Source organism: Saccopteryx leptura, chromosome 11 (assembly GCF_036850995.1).
Source record: "Saccopteryx leptura isolate mSacLep1 chromosome 11, mSacLep1_pri_phased_curated, whole genome shotgun sequence".
Taxonomy (NCBI): domain Eukaryota; kingdom Metazoa; phylum Chordata; class Mammalia; order Chiroptera; family Emballonuridae; genus Saccopteryx; species Saccopteryx leptura.
In genome coordinates this window covers 75,906,686-75,919,118 of record NC_089513.1, presented here as the reverse complement: position 1 = coordinate 75,919,118, position 12,433 = coordinate 75,906,686, and the positions used below count along the sequence as shown (strand labels likewise).

General features: G+C 44.5%; 1 long non-coding RNA gene and 1 other non-coding gene across 2 annotated transcripts; both read right to left on the bottom strand.

Annotated features, from left to right (window-relative positions):
- Nucleotides 1-3,733: 3,733 nt before the first annotated feature.
- LOC136383630 (U6 spliceosomal RNA) lies at nt 3,734-3,837 on the bottom strand. Its single transcript, XR_010747451.1, has one exon. It is a non-coding gene; the product is annotated as a U6 spliceosomal RNA (small nuclear RNA).
- A 4,853-nt stretch (nt 3,838-8,690) lies between these two features.
- LOC136383257 (uncharacterized) lies at nt 8,691-12,399 on the bottom strand. Its single transcript, XR_010747385.1, has 3 exons — nt 12,262-12,399; nt 10,218-10,848; nt 8,691-9,056 (listed from the first exon to the last, which is right to left on the bottom strand). It is a non-coding gene; the product is annotated as an uncharacterized lncRNA (long non-coding RNA).
- Nucleotides 12,400-12,433: the final 34 nt, after the last annotated feature.

Genomic DNA, 12,433 nt, shown 5'->3' with positions numbered 1-12,433 from the left:
GTTTATTTGTGTAGTTTGCCGTTAGAGTATGGGGCTTGTGGAGGGGAGGCTGACATTTGACTCATTGGTGACTGACCGGTCCCCCTGGTATATATAGGTCAGGCTCTGGTGACCTCTTTCCTGCCCGCTAACACACCCTCCTCAGCAGACGGCACGAAGCCGCCAGGATCAGCCCCTCATCCTTGTCAGATTCATGTTCTGAGAAACCAGCTCTGATCATATCACTTTTTTGTTTTTAATTGTGGTTTCCTGTTGCTCACGGAAGAAAGTCCCAGCTTCCGAGCACATCGTTCAAGGGTCTCGATGACTTGACATTCACCGCTGTGTCGCTCGTCTCCTTCTCACCCGCTGGGAGACCGGTCGATCTGGAACCCTGGCGAGCCCCGCGCGGACGCATGCGGCGTCCCCCGCGCGGACGCGGCGTCCCCGCCGCTTTTCACCCGGAACCTCCGGACTGTGGTGTAATTTCCCTTCTCGCTCGGAAGGCCAAGCCCTTTAAAGGCACTCGTCGAAGCCACTTCCTCTGAGAGTTTGAGGCATGTTCAGCCAAATAAAAATAGTCCCTTCTTCACCCTGGCTGGGATAGCTTGGTTGGAGCATCGTCCGAAAGTGCAAATGTTGGAGGTTTGATCCCCAGGTCAGGGCACATGCAGTAACAGATCGATGTTCTTCTCTCCCTCTCTCTCTCAAATCAATTAATATAAATTTTTTTTTTTAAATAGTCCCTCCTTCTTTTGAATGGTATTATGGAGAGGATGCTTATGGCACCTTAAAATTCATATGTTGCACACCTAACCCTCCACATGACTCTATTTAGAGATAAGGCCTGTGATAAAGGTTAAATGAGGTCATAAGGGTGGGCCCCTAACCCAATAGGGCTGGTGCCCTTATAAGAAGAGGAAGAGACCCCAAAGCTCTCTCTCTCTCTCTCTCTCCACTTTGTGGTGACACGGCGAAAAGACAGATATCTGCAAACCAGCACAGAGCTCCCACCAAGAACAAAACCCGTCGGTACCATGATCTCAGGCGCTCCAACCTCCAGGACCGTGAGGAATACGTTTTGTTGTTTAAGCCACGCCCATCCGTGGTATTTTGTCATGGCAGCCTGAGCTGAGGAATGCAAACGGTGATAAACTATCTTACCACTATCTGTTCAAGGCTTTAGGCTTTTTTGCACTGAAGTATCACAGCTTCTGTGACAGGGTTACATGTCAAATTATTAATGTCTCATAAGGCATACTGGTTCAAGGAACGCCGAAACCCACATGTCACATCGACAGTCTCAGGGGCATACTTGCAGAGAGCCAAGAACGCTGGTCAGATTTATGTCGACTCGTTATCCCGTCGTCAAAAAATTAAGTCCTTGCAAGTCTGCTTGCAAGATCTGTGATAATTTTAAAACTAACGTGGCCCGTGATGTAATCCTTAATCTCTAAGATTAAGATGCTTCTTTTCATAATCTGTTACGACAAATTATATCCACTTCTTCAGTATTTAATACAGGACTTTGCATCTGAAATAGTCTTCCAACTTGCAGAATTTTAACTCCAAAACTCTGACTTCACTAATTCTTCTATCGTTCACTCACCCAGAGTAAAATATTGTGTGACTTCTCCTAGAATTAGAAAGTCACTAGTTTCTTCCTAGCATCGTCTGTGTAACAGTGAATGAGTAGAGTCATTTTAATAACACGGTGTAAAATCAGTGTAATTTTCATCTACATCAACGGTATGTAGATTCTTTTAATATGCTTTGCATTTATAAATCATTTTCCCCAAGCACTTTATACATACTTTTTTTTTTTTTTTTTGTATTTTTCTGAAGCCGGAAATGGGGAGAGACAGTAAGACAGTCTCCCGCATGCGCCCGACCGGGATCCACCCAGCACGCCCACTAGGGGCGATGATCTGCCCCTCCGGGGCGTCGCTCTGCAGCGACCAGAACCACTCCAGCGCCTGGGGCAGAGGCCAAGGAGCCATCCCCCCCCCCCCCGGGCCATCCTTGCTCCAATGGAGCCTTGGCTGCGGGAGGGGAAGAGAGAGACAGAGAGGAAGGAGGGGGTGGGGGTGGAGAAGCAAATGGGCGCTTCTCCTATGTGCCCTGGCCGGGAATCGAACCCGGGTCCCCTGCACGCCAGGCCGACGCTCTACCGCTGAGCCAACCGGCCAGGGCTCTTTATACATACTTTGACACTCTGACAGTTGTTATATGCCTACTGTGTGTGTTGGGGGCGGGGGGTGGGGGGGGGAATAGAAATGGTGAGCAAACATTGTGGGAGACACACATGACACATTTTTAAAGATTACACCGACACACTGCGGTTACTCCGCTCCAGGCACCGTTCTAAGCATTGTATATGATTTATATCATTTAAGACCCACAAAGCCTATCAAGGTAGGTTGCACTACTGTCCTGAAAGAGGGTGAGTGTTTGCTGTCAGTCTTCCAGCAAGCTAAGTTTGAGAGTGGCTTCTCCCGTGACTGAAGACTGATTCCCGGTTCCAAGTAACCAAGAATGAGCTTTGGGCTCACTTTCAGACCATCTCACTTCCGGTGCCATGAAAGTCCAGCCACTGTTCAGTTCATCGCATGTGGAGTAGCTCATTGTGAGTGCATGTCAACAGACTTCTGCGACCTTATTGCTTCACCGTCCTGTGTGGTTTAAAAGAAAAGGAAGAAACGGAGGATATGGTTTCAAAGTGAAGAGAGGGCTTATGAAACAGACCATAATGTTGTTGGCACTCACCCACCAAAAAGGTGTCAGCATAGCTTACAGAGAATATTTCTCAGTGTGACTTCTGATACACAAGCCAAGCAAAGATAGTGTATATATACATAAATACCTAACTCTCAAAATGGCAACCTATTCCATTAGAGTTTTCTTTTTTATATATAACACAGATGGGGGGAAAAAACAACTAGAAAACAAAGAGAACAGGGAGGAGATATGGGACACAGGATACCTGGAGGCCATAAGTGTCAGAGCTTCGAGAGTGACGGGAGTGTCCCTGGGGCCAAGCCTCCACTTAGCGGAGAAGACAGCTGTGCAGGGCCTTCTTGCGCTCAGCGGGAGCACTGCCCGACCCACAGAGGATGACCGCCCCGATCAGAAGTGTCACACGGGAGAAAGTGCAATGCCAACCACACGCTAAGGGTCAGAACTCTCTCCTGTATGCCTGGGCCCACATCGGGTCTCCGTCAATCCCGTAGGTTCTGTGGGGCAGGAAGACATGCTGGAGTCCCAACATCCTGGGCATCTTTCCTCTCCATCACCCCCCACACACACACCCCGTGAGGGCATGTCCTGAAGGGGACAGGGCTGCCCTGATTTCTGGCTCAGAAAGGGGCTATCTCAACGGTGGTCCGGCTGCCCAGGAGTCCCCAAGGCTCTCTGAAGCGTGGTATCATCACGCGTGTCCCGCACGACTTACTCCCTCTGGTTTCTGAAATGTGGATAGTCCCTCGCTGTGGCTGCTGTTCCTAATGCGGGTTTTCCCTTGAGAGCACAAACTGTCGTTACCTTTTAAATTTTATTTTAAAATCACCAAGAAACAATCAGCCTTGGGAAGGAGAGAGGAACGTCAAAATATATAGATCCTGGAGCTACACTCAAGGAATATAGCAAGACTTACCAAGTCAGTTCACAGGCTAAATATTGAATCGTTCTGAATTCAGTGTATATTTTCATATATTTTACTTGAAAAGTGCCATTGTTACCAAATTTAAGCCATATCTTTTTAACGCAATGCCTCATGAATTTGCATGTCATCCTTGTATAGGGGACATGCTAGTCCCTGTATCATTTCAATTTTAGTGTATGTGCTGCTGAAATGAGCACAAGCCTCATATATTGTTTAAATGCAATTTTACAATTTCTTTGTAAGTTCTTTCCAGTAAAACATTAAAAAAGAAAAGTTTATCAATGTTTTACTATGTAAGCGAAGAAGCAATCATTTTCCTTGACAGGATGTGTAACCTATGTTCATGGAATAAACTCTCTCCAGGGCTGATTAATTTAATTTAACCTTAAAGTTTTGCTGACGCTTCACTCTGCTGCATTCACAATATACAAACCCCTTATCACTGCGTAAGCAGGAAAATGATTCCTACAGCCACTGTAAATGGAGAACAGGGCTTTTTTTAAACCCTTGGCAATTAAAATAGATTGGCCTTTGTAGTTATAGCCTTGACCTTTCCTCGGCGTTTACTTGATCGGCAGTGAAATACGTCAGTCAAGTGTCCTGCTAAATTAGGTTGAGTTGGTCACAGAACGGAGAGTTGACATAGCAGGTATTATCCGTCGTAGATGATTACTACCTCGTCTGATTTTATTTTCACACAACGCACTATGTGATGCTCTGTAAAATAAAAACCTGCTTCGAGGGACCAGTCAGCCCCTTTATTGTCAATGCTGGCTTTGTGTGACTATTCAGCCATCTATCCTTAGGCGGGCTATCACCTTGACGTTTGAGAACTGCATAATGCATGAGTCTATATCGCTTTGAAATAAGACAGCAAGTAATAATGGCGGGGTGAATAAGAGTGCAGCCCTCCCTTGATATCAAAATTTAAATATTTTAATTCAACAATACTGAGTCAAATGACACAACTGCTCCCTTTTGCACTATTTTCAGAATAGGTTCCAGTTTATACTTCCTAGGAAATTAACTACATGAAAGTTACTGACTTGATACGCTCTCTCTCTCTCTCTCTCTCTCTCTCTCGGAAAGGAGAGGCAGAGAGGGCAAGGGACATACTGTTATTCTCTGATTATCTCCCGAGATGTTTTATGAAGAGCTTGCTGTACAACAGGCAACAATCCCCAATTCTAGGTGCTGGGGATTAAGGGCAAAGAATATCTTCTTTCCCCTCACGGAGCTTGCTGTCCGGTGGGAAAGACAGACCTATAACGGTTATTGTCAGCGTATCTTACGCATTCTTCCATTTTGAAAGCTTTGTTGTGAGAGATTTATTTGTTTTCCACCATTCTGAGCTGGGCAAAATGCTGGCAGAATCAGCTATCAAAACAACTCCTCTTTGTAACTGAGAAAATTTAAAACCCTAACCTTAATTAATAATAAGAAGAGTGCTACTTTTGAAAAGACAATGAATGTAACGTGATTGGCGCCATGCTAGCCATGGGATCGTGGGCTTGTCATAGTGCCATGAAATGTATCTCATTCAAGCCCCTTAGCCTCTCCTGTGGAATTTCAAAGAGCGAAAGGAAATGCGTAGTCGACTAAAGAAATAAAAGATCATGTCAATTGATGTAGAAAAATGGCATTTGACGAAATTCAACCCTCTTTCATGAAAAAAGAAAATCACTCATCAAACTAGGAACAGAAGTATACTTCAACCAATAAAAGCCACATACAAAAAAAAATGCAGAGCAAACATCGTACTAAAAAAAATGGTGAAAGACTAAAAGCTTTTCCTCTAAGATCAAGAACAAGGGAAGGGTTCCACTTTCAACACTTTTATTAAGTCCTAGCCAGAACATTTAGAGAGAGGGGTTGGGAAGGGAGAATCCCAATGAAAAGGAAGAAGTGAATTATCTCTGTTCACACATGATATGATCCTATAGTAAAAACAAAACAAAACCCTAAAGATTCCACCAAAAAAACACTGTTAAAACTAGTAAATTCAACAAGATACAAAGTCAAATAACCAAAACAAGTTGCATTTCTATATAACAATAAATAATCTTAAAAGAAAATTACACAACACTTTCATTCATAACACCACCACAAAGAATAAATTAGGGGGCTCTGGCCGGTTGGCTCAGCGGTAGAGCATCGGTCTGGCATATGGAAGTCCAAGGTTAGATTCCCGGCCAAGGCACACAGGAGAAGTGCCCATCTGCTTCTCCACCCTTCCCCCTCTCCTTCCTCTCTGTCTCTCTCTTCCCCTCCCTCAGCCAAGGCTCCATGGAGCAAAGTTGGCCCGGGCAATGAGGATGGCTCCATGGCTTCCACCTCAGATGCTAGAATGGCCCAGGTTGCAATGGAGCAATGCCTCAGATGGGCAGAGGTGCGCCGGGTGGATCCCGGTCAGTCGCATGTGGGAGTCTGTCTGTCTGCCTCCCCACTTTTCACTTCAGAAAAATATAAAAAATAAAAATAAAATAAAAAAATAAAAAGAATAAATTAGGGATTAATTTAACCAAAGAGATAAAAGACTTGTAGAATGAAACACTGCTAAAAGAAATGAAAGAAAACATAAATAAATGGTAAGATATCCCATATTCATAGGTTAGAAAGCTTATAATTGTTTAATGTCAATACTACCCAAAGTGATCTACAGATGTAATAAAAAATACCTATCGAAATCCCAATGACTACTTTTACAGAAATAAAAAAATACATCCTGAAATTTATATGGAATGTCAAGGGACCCCAAACATTTCAAACAATCTTGAAAAAGGAGAACAAAATTAAAGAACTCACAATTCCTGACTTCAAAACTTACTACAGCCCTGGCCGGTTGGCTCAGCGGTAGAGTGTCAACCTAGCGTGCGGAGGACCAGGGTTCGATTCCCGGCCAGAGCACACAGGAGAAGCGCCCATCTGCTTCTTCACCCCTCCCCCTCTCCTTCCTCTCTGTCTCTCTCTTCCCCTCCCGCAGCCAAGGCTCCATTGGAGCAAAGATGGCCCGGGCGCTGGGGATGGCTCCTTGGCCTCTGCCCCAGGTGCTAGAGTGGCTCTGGTCACGGCAGAGCGATGCCCCGGAGGGGCAGAGCATCGCCCCTGGTGGGCAGAGCATCGCCCCCTGGTGGGCGTGCCAGGTGGATCCTGGTCGGGCGCATGCGGGAGTCTGTCTGACTGTCTCTCCCCGTTTCCAGCTTCAGAAAAATGCAAAAAAATAAAAATTAAAAAAAAACAAAACTTACTACAATGTTCATGATACTGAAGTTGGCAATGATTTTTTGGATATGACACAAAAAGCACAGGAAATGAAAGAAAAATAGACAATTTAAACTTCATGAACATTTAAAGCTCTTGTGCCTCAAAGGGCACTATCAACAGAGTGAAAAGGCAACCCATTGAATGGGAGAAAATATTTGCGTATTCATGTACCTGATAAGGGGTAGATAGCCAGACTACATAGAGAACTGAATGATAAAAGAAACCAAACAACTTGATTCAAAAAATTGGAAAAGGACTTGAATAGAGACAATTCTCCAAAGAAAATATATGAATGGTCAATAAGAACATGAAAAGATATTTAATATCACTAATCATTAAGGAAATGAAGATAAAACCACGATGAGGTGCACCTCACACCCATTGGAATGCTACTAAAAACAACAACAACCCAGATGAAGTTCAGTGTTGGCGAGGATGTGGAGAAATCTGAGCTCTTGTGCCCTGTCGATGAGAATGTATAATGGAGTGGTACAGCTGTTATGGAAAACAGTATGGTGGTTCCTCCCAAATTCAAAATAGAAAGACCACCTGATCCAACCATTCTACTTCTCAGATATACACAAGAAAGCAGGGGCTAGAAGAGATATTTGCACACTCACATTCACAACAGCATTTTTCACAGTAGCTAAAACATAGAAGCAACTCAAGTGTCCATATTGTAATGCAGTGGTCCCTAACCCCCGGGCCGCGGACCGATACTGGTCTGTGGGCCATTTGGTACCGGTCCACAGAGAAAGAATAAATAACTTACATTATTTCCGTTTTATTTATATTTAAGTCTGAACGACGTTTTATTTTTTAAAAATGACCAGATTCCCTCTGTTACATCCGTCTAAGAGTCTTAGACTCTAAGACTCACTCTTGACGCTTGTCTCGGTCACGTGATACATTTATCCGTCCCACCCTAAAGGCCGGTCTGTGAAAATATTTTCTGACATTAAACCAGTCCGTGGCCCCAAAAAAAGGTTGGGGACCACACTGTTGTAATGGATAAGCAAAATGTGGTATATAGACAGATACAATGCAACATTCATCAGCTGTGAGGCAAGAGGAAATCCTGCCATGTGCAACGTCCTGAGTGGGCCTGGAGGACACCCAGACCCACGGAGGGCGGGCAGGGCAGGGGCAGATGTCCTGAAGGAGCTGTCCTGAGATGACTGAGTCTGAGATTAGCCAGAATATCCCAGGAAACAAGAAAACACACTCTGGTGACCCAGCCACAGATGAAGTGAGCAACATCTAACTTCCATTTATGAAACCTCTCTTGATTATCAGTGCCCCAGATTCAGGGTTGACAGAACAAAATCTCAGAGAATGGAATTGAAATCACATTCCTCCACTTGCTTGCCCTGTGACCTTAAGCAAGTTGCTTCAAAGGCCTCAGTTTCTTTACCATTAAAATGGAGGTAGTCATCGTGTTGTTTTGGGAATCGAGTTAGCATATGCAACGGGCTCAGGACAGTGTCTGGCACTTCCCAGATGTTCACTGAATATTAACTGGTATTAATTATTTATAGGGCACACTAATTTTCAAAATAGGTCATACATTTTAGTTTTATATATCCTTAAAAGATAAATGTCAAGAAGCTTAGGAATTAGAGCCCAGAAGAGGTTAAATGACTTGTATAATGCCTGAAGAAGAATGCATTGCCCTGTTTTCTGAACAGAGCTTCCTCAAACCAACCCCTGGCTTCTCTACTTTGACTCACTCTCTTCCTGGGCAGTGGAGAGATTTACCTGATTGCTCCATGGGGAAGAATCACTGGGTGAGCTTGGCTCGCTCTGTCCTTCTTCGTTTGGGAAGTAGACATGCCATGAATGTGGCTTCGCCAGCCTTTCTGTGGCTGGAGGGGAAGGTGGCCCGTTCCGGAGTTCATTTTCAGCAAGCTCATTTGGCTAACAGACCTACGGCTGTCGTCTCCAGCTAGACTTTTTGGGGAGGTGGGGTCAAGTTTGTTTGCTTCGTTTCTGTGTGCCCGTGGTTGATTCACCACCCACTTTCAGACAGAAAACTGTGAGATGTTCCTGAAACATCTCTCAATGTGGTCAAGCGTGTTACATAATCAGATCCATTTTTCTCTTGGATACGTTCTTCTTAGAACCTTTCATTCTCCGGCTCCAAATTGTATTGCTTCAATAACAATGAAAATAAAAAATAAAGCACCATGCAAATGTGGCAGAGACTGCTAGCTGTCCACTAAAATCTCTTCTCTCTTTCCTTAATAACAAAACCTGAGCTTTTTTGTTAGTTTTATTGCTGCCTAGATAAAGGGTGTTTGTGTGGACCTGTGACCAAGTTCTGGTGAATAAGATACAAGTGGATATGTTGTGTGGTATTTCCAGGAACTCTTTTTTTTTTTTTTTATTAAATTTAATGCAGTGACATTGATAAATCAGGGTACATATGTTGAGAGAAAATATCTCTAGATTATTTTGACATTTGATTGTGCTGTATACCCCTCCCCCAAAGTTAAATTGTCTTCTGTCACCTTCTATCTGGTTTTCTTTGTGCCCCTCCCCTCCCCTAACCCCTCTCTCCTTCTTCACCCCTTCCACCCTCCCCCAACCTCCCGTCCAGGAACTCTTAAAGGGAGGAGGTTCACCCTTCTTTTCTTCTTCCTCTACCCTATTGCCCAAACTTGGATATGGTAGCTAGCTAGAGTTCTGGCAGCCTCTTGTACTGGATGAGGTCCAGATGACACGAGGGAGAAAGCTGTGAGCTAGAGCGAGCCTGGCTTCCTGGAGACTTTATGGAGCCGCCACCCCAGCTTTGAATTGCTAAGCTGTAGGCTTACATGTGAGAGAGAAACCACCTCATCTTTTGTTTAAGCCTCTGCTGTTTTGTTATGTCATGCGCAACTGCAGTAGCCTTGCCAAACGGACAAAATCGGCTCCAAGCCCTCCTTCCCTGGTCTCTTCTCCCCAACCGGACGGCCAGCTCTAAACCCTTCCACAGGAAACACTGGAGCCAAGATTTTAACAGAGGGTTAAATTTACAGTATGTGCAAGGGTAAAATGATTGAGTTTTAAATTTGGGCCCAAAGAACTTTAAAAAGATCTATCCTAAGAACAGGGAAAAGATTACCACTAAAAAGACCTCTCAAGTGTCTTCCTACCACGCTCTTCAAGCATTGCATACACTTTTGTTTGTTTGTTTGTTTTTTAGCTAACATGTTATATCAGTGCTTAGGAATTTTTAAATTAATTTTCCTATGAGAGCTCTAAGAGTCCAAGATTTGTTTTCTGCTTTTAGATAAATTCACTAACAAATATTTCTTGCACACCCACTGACCTTTACTCTGTTCTTGGGTTCTGTGCTTCCTCCGTTTTCTCTAATTTAGGCTGAAATCTTGGGCTCTGACTTTGCTGTCTGGATTCTCCTTTCTACTCTCTCTTCACAGAGGATGAGGCATTCTTGAATGTATCTTTTGCGTTTGCCATGCCCCGAGATTCCTCTGCATCCGATCTGTGTGACTGCCAGCCTGCACCCAGCCGAGACAACTAGCTTATCCGCTTCTTCTTTTTCTAGGCTATCATTCATCAAAAGCCAGATCTGTGTTAAATGCTGTAACAGACACATTATCTATACTTTCATATCTCCCATTGACCCCTCCAGTGAAGTGTTCTCTCCATTTTGTGGATGAATCGACTGCTATTCGGAGAGATTTAAACTAATCTGAGGTTTGTTTGTCTTCAAAGCCCATTTTCTTTATGTTGTACTATCTCCCTTTTGAAAAACAGAAAAAAAATCTCTCCCTGGTTTTCCATGGCTCCGTATCAGGTCCTCCTACTTCTCTGGCTTGAACTCAATCTCCCTTCCTCCTTCCCTTGTTTTCTTCACTGGCTCTCTCTGGATATTTCAAAAAGTGAAGAATAAACTGGTCAACTTAGATGGGATTTTGGAAACACAACTCCAAATTTTACTGGGGAAAAAAAAAGGATTACTATCAGTACATAATAATCACCATAAAATAAAGTACACGGACAATATTGAAGATTATAAAAACTTCATAAGGCAGCCCCATCCACTTCAGACCCTGATCACAGGATTGGGACCTAATTATACATAATGTCTCAAATAACTCCTTCCTTTCGGAAAACATACACGCACACACACAAACCTGAGGGAAGCCCCTTCTGACCACAGCCCTTCTCCCACTCCCCCAGTGCACTAATTCCAATGTTTTGGAAAACACCAGAGTCAACTGCCAAGAAGCTGAGATTATCGCTCAGATGTTCCTCCAGGGTATTTTCCCCCCTGGAAATGCCAGCATTGATATTATTGTGTATATATAGATCTCTGTCCTGCACAAGACAGACAGATGACAAGTGTGCACCAGAACGAAGGCCGCTGGGGCACCACTATAGCCCGAGACTGCAAATTCATTGCCGTTCCAGGAACTGCGCAAATAGCACACAAGTGTCACTTTCTTTTTAAAAAAGAAAAAGAAAAAGAAAAAAACACTATGTACCTGTAAAAATCAGTCCTAGAGGCACATCACATGAACCGTAATGTTTCCATTACTTAACATTCTTCACTTTTTTTCCCCCTACAATATGAAACCCTCCAATGAAGGTCATTTCAATGAAGACCATTTCAAAATCCCCCAAATGGAGGTCATCTCAAAATTCAAGCATTTTTGTAAGAATGATTCCCTACTAAAGGACAATGTATTGTATTTCATCAACCTGCTTCACTCCGTCTTTCTAGCTGAAGTGTTGGGCAGCACAGGGGCGGTCTTGCTGGAGGACAGGCTAATTTGGGAGTCCCGGGGGAACAGTGATGGACAGGAGGGCAGCAAAGACGGGGCTGAGTGTGGAGGAGGGTACGGCAAGGAGGTCCCCGAAGACACAGGGCAGTGTGAACCGGGTTTCCCATGGTCAGGGTCCCACTCTGCTCCAACATGTGGACTCACACAAACACGTGCTTTGTGCCAGGCACCGTTCCGGGTCCTGGTTTAATTGAGTAGCAGGCCCTATTTTATTAACCCTGTTTTACAGATGGAAAAACCGAAGCACGAAGAGGTTGAGCATCTTCCGAACCTTCACAACTCCAGTGAGTGGCAGAGGCGGGATTCAAACCCGGGCACCGCCGCACCATCGCGAACACGAGTGTGAAGGGTCACACTGCAGACCCTGGAGGGCAGCGCTTTTAACCAGGACTCCCCAGGAAGAAGACACGAGTCACAGAAGCAGCAGTCTGGTGATAGGAGACACTCACCAGAGCAACGCATTCAGGTCTCTAATATTTTATTTTCCAAATTGCTGGTTGCAACTGAGAAGATGACTTTTTCTTCGTCTGTTTTACCGCCTTCAATGAATGAGTTGCTACTCACCATTTGGAAAGCACTACGTTAGAGACCAGGGCTACAAACGACACCTGCACTCAGAGGCGTGACAGTCCCCTCACAGACGTGGACAGACATCCTCCCCCGGCTGCTGACAGCCTACGACCCGACCCCTGAGTTGCACCCTCCAATCCTGCCCCCTCTGTTTTCTTCCTCTGTC